The 4,647-nt window shown below is 45.5% G+C and overlaps 1 long non-coding RNA gene across 1 annotated transcript; it reads left to right on the top strand.

Moving 5' to 3' along the window:
• Positions 1-9: 9 nt before the first annotated feature.
• LOC108448092 lies at positions 10-710 on the top strand. The gene is made up of 2 exons (XR_001863880.1): positions 10-175; positions 544-710. It is a non-coding gene; the product is annotated as an uncharacterized LOC108448092 (long non-coding RNA).
• The last annotated feature ends 3,937 nt before the right edge of the window (positions 711-4,647 follow it).

Genomic DNA, 4,647 nt, shown 5'->3' with positions numbered 1-4,647 from the left:
GGGGGGGCCGGCCGCCCCTGCCAGTGCCAGGCCTGTCTGGTGAGGGAGGCGGGCGGCAGCTTCGCGTAAAATGCCAAACAACCGTCCTTGTTTTCCTTGGTTGCCAGGGTAGGAGTTGACATTGTCCCCAGCGGAGCACAAGGACTCCCCGTGACATGGCGGGGACAATGGGAAGGTATGTTTTCTTGACCCGCTGCAGGAAATCCTGTGCGTCTTGCCGGGGAACGCAGCATTTTCCTGCCCTGTCCGTGGCCGGGCTGTGGCGCCGGGGCCCCGCAGCCTGCTCGAACCTGCCGTGCTCTGCGCCTCTCCTGAATCCAGCAGAGCAGACCTGCGCCGGGTGCTGGCTGGGCAGGACAGACCCTCCCTCCGGGCCTGCAGGGGACACTGCGTGCTCCGTAGAGCCCCGAGCTTCGCAGCTCCTACCTGCGGCCATTCCTAGGGGCCATGCTGTGCTTCCTGGCTGTAGCAGAGCCGACCGTTCCCAGTCGGCAGCACTGCTGCTGTTGATTAACTGATTTGGGTTGTTGTTTTTCTTTAAAGAAACAATTCAGAAAGTGACGCATTGCTTCTGCCTGTGGACAGAGGGAACAGCTGAAACGTGGGAGACCAGACTACAGCTGTGTGACTACAGCTTGCTTTTTAATTTTTTTTCTTTTTTTTTTTAAACAACACATACTTTAGTGAATAAAAACTACTGATTCCCTCTGCTGGTGTTTTGGACCTTATTTACTTCCCGTGGTGTTGGTTGTAGTCACCAGACTGTCCGTAAAAGAAGGAGTGAGACAACAGGAGAAGCCATAACCGCTTTACAACTGGGGGGTGTTTAAACCACAGCAGTCACCCTGCTTGGCTTGGCCTCCTTGCCACGCTCCACTCATGTATCCTTATGTTCTCCTCTCAGTCGTCACTTAGGGTCCTGTCCTGCAAAGCAGCCTAACTGCCACAGGTGATTGCATCTATCAGGGGGATGGTGACGTTGATAGGAAGTAAATATTCACTTGGATAAATTAGCATCAGAAGGGCTTCTGCAGCCATTTGGAAAACCCTCACATTCCAAGACCCATCAAACGTTTAGGGGATGTGTGTGAAACAGGAAAAAATACAACAAAATAATTTTTTTTCTATATTGTGGCATGCACAGAGGCAATGCCATTAAGACTGGGTGACATCCATCACAGAAAGTGATTAGCCAAAACTCCAAATAATCCATTTACTGGCAAATCCAGTGTAGCATTCTCACATGTTTCTCTTTTTTGCCCAAATTCCTTGCCAGGTAGCTATGAACAGGGACATGCCCAAAAACTTGTTGCACCCTATGTGCAAAATTCATGCTATGAGAAGGCTTCATTTGTTAAGAGAATTCATCTGTAGAAGCTACTGGGGCTGGCTGGAAGTCTCCCTCTACCTTTTCCGGTTTTTTTTTTCCCCTTTGGAAGAGATGCGGGAAGAGCAACATCTCCTGGAGACATTTGTACTGGAATTGTGCTATTCTTTGCACTTCCAAAATAACCTCCCTTACAGAAATGCCTGCAATGGGTATGTGCAGGTGGAGCAAGAGGGACACCTCCTTGCCTACATGCTGTCTCCCGGCAGCAGTGCAACACAGCAGCTACCACAAGCATAATCTCAGCATTAATCTGTGGATCAGGGACACACACAGGCACAGGCTTTTCAAGAATGAGAGTGCATGTTAGTGGGACCTCATGTAAACAGCTCCACAAAAATGATGTGATACGTAATGTGCCAGTGGATCTCAACATGGGAAACTTTTACCATGCCTCAGGTGGGGCTGGCTTCTGGTCCCAGGGTCAGAGAACAAGGAAATGTGTGCTGCCTTTCTGGACATCAGGCTGTAAACCTAGCAGGTAGAGAGTGAGAGAACACAGGAGCTGGGACTTTCCTCAAGCATTTCTACTGGTGTGGTGTACCAGAGAACACCTTTTGACATACCAATGTCTAATCATCTACTTCTCCAGCTGTTCTTCCTACTGAGTCTGCATCCATCCCTGTACCTGGAAGATAAAGCACCTCTGGGAAGAAGTGTTTGCACAAGGAACATACATGTACATTGGGGGAGAGTTAGAAATGCTGAGAGGTTTTGTTTTCTGCCTTTTGGCCCCCATCTGGTGGTTCTTCCCCTCTCTGCATCTCCTCACTTGCTCTCATCCTCATCTGTGCTTTGTCTCCCTCCTCACTGTGTGCCTTTGTTCATAACTCCCTGCACTTGCTCTCCCCTTCTCAGCTTTTCTGCCTACTTCTGTAGTCCCATAGCCTCTTCCTAGTGCTTGGAAAATGAATATAAAAACTGCAATCTCGACAGGAAAAGAAAGCAAACAGTTGCAATAAGCAACTCTTCTTCTTGGGAGCAGTCTGACCAGTGAGTCATTCCCAGGGCTTTTGAAACAACAGGCTTCTCCTGCCTTTGCTGTTGCTGCCGTTGTGTTCCTCACAGCAGTGCTTACCAGCCAGTGGAGAATGGGGCCCCCTTATGCTTGGTGCTGCATAAATCATTTTCTTTAGCCTGGGGGAAAAAGAAAAAAAACCCAAAAACCTAAAGAAGATGAATGCATGATTCAAGGATTTACTGCTCAGATTGCTTTGGGGGTCTTTTATTCCTCAACCTCTCCTGTGTTTTTCTCCCAGGCTGCCTCTCCTGCTGGCCTAGCCCTTAACCCCATCCCATCACTCTCTCTTATGTCTGGCTGCCCCCATCTGATTTACCTTCCATTTCACTTTGTCCCCTCCTTTGTCCATGTGCATGCTTCTCCTGCTGTCACTTACTCCCTCTCCTGTGTGGCCAGATCCCCTGATTGCCTTCTCCATTCTGCAGTACTGGGTAGCTTTTCATCACCTTGCTGGTGGAATCAAGAGATGCAAAATATTCAGTGTGATGTAGACACTGAATGGTTAAAACTTGGCAAAGTTATAGAAAACTGAAAACAGGCTCTCATAGCAGAAAGTGTCAGGTACCACCAGCTCCAGCTAAATTAAATTCTGTCCCTGTAGTGTGTATGCACAGAGACATTTATATTCATATTTTTAACAGCCTTCTAAACTCTGCAGTTCACTGACAAACCCTTCATGAAGCTATCATTCCTTTTTTAACACCTGAACTTTAAAATGTCACATATAGCATTTAAAAGGACAGGCAAATAACCAAGGAAACATCCTAGCTTGCATTTTGCTTCCCCTCCTTATGGTTGAGTTCGCAGTCGGTAGGTTGTTTCCTCCTAAAATTTCAGATGAAAAAGACCCCACAAAAATGTGGGGTTTTTGAGTTTCCTTTTACTCATGTATCTGGCAAGACTGATGTGCTGTCAAATGATCTTTTCAGTGCTAAATATACACCATTAACTACTAATAAAAAAAACCCCAGGCTTTAAACATTCAGCTCCTTTTTGGCATCTGTACAGAGCATTCCACTTGATCTCACAAGATGTATGGTTTGCACTAGGATTGCAGTCACAGTTTTCTTGTTAAAGCTGTCAACCGTTCCAGTGTCTATCTTTACAATGCAATTCAAACCTTAGTTAGGAAAATAGGCAGTTCTGCTTGAACTATGATATTAAGATCCTTTAGCAGTCCTTTTCTGTATCCATTTGCAGACTACAGCTCCTGTTAAAACTAGGTTGCAATGTGAAAACAAGGGAGGGAAGAGGCTGATCCCTTCTGTTTGAGACACTTCCTCTCAGTGGCAGAGATACTGTGGACATTAAATGCTTCCTTAAACATGCTATTTTTTGGAAAAAAACCCATTTTGTTAGAACCATTTACAAGGCAAAACTTCACTGTCTCATCTTGTTAAAGTTATAGAGGTAACTCCAGGACAGAACATTGCCTTTTGACTCTCTTAAAATCAGCAGAGAAATTCTCTTGAACATTAGATGATTTGCCTTAGCATTGCATTGGTATCAGGCTGGACTCATTAGCAGATATTTGTTGATGGCATGGGAGAGGCGGAATCAAGCTGATAGTTGTTTTCTTGTGAAAACTGACCATCTTCTAAAGGTGAATGCCTAGAGCATTTTTGACAAGCCAGTACAAATGGTCAGTCAATATTGCATGAAGTAACTTAAATGTAATGATATAAAGCAAAGAGAGAATACAGGTATGGGATAAACATATGTCTTCTAATGCTTAGGCGCAATGGGGAGCCCCCTTATCTGCTTCCATAAGGCGCCTTATTGTGCTTAAGTAATGGGTATTAGAAGCCAAGCAGTATGTTACATCTCCTCCTACATGGTACATTCCCATACTGCCTAGATACATATGAATCCTGCATGTCACATGTCATTACATTTTCTGAGACTATATCTCCATCCATGCTAAAAATACACAGAAAGAAAGAGAGAGAGAACTTCAGTGTAAGCAACAGATACTTCTGCACAGGCCCTTGGCAATACCAGAGATTTACACATGTGTTTATTATTCATCATTGTTTGAGGAAGAGCATTTGTGAAGATAACCAGCCCTAGGGGTTTTCATAGCAAGCGCCTGCTAGGGGCTTACACCCATCCCTTTCCAAGCTGGATACACTCAAGAGAAGCCCCCTCCACCTGCCTTTTCATCTACATGGTGGCCTGATTTTTTTCTGAAGTGCTTAGTTACAGAGCCATTCCCGTAAAAATAACTCCAGAGCTATCC

Source organism: Corvus brachyrhynchos, unplaced genomic scaffold (genome assembly GCF_000691975.1).
Source record: "Corvus brachyrhynchos isolate BGI_N302 unplaced genomic scaffold, ASM69197v1 scaffold31, whole genome shotgun sequence".
NCBI lineage: Eukaryota > Metazoa > Chordata > Aves > Passeriformes > Corvidae > Corvus > Corvus brachyrhynchos.
Note: the sequence above shows the minus strand (reverse complement) of the source record. Positions and strands in the feature narration are given on the sequence as shown.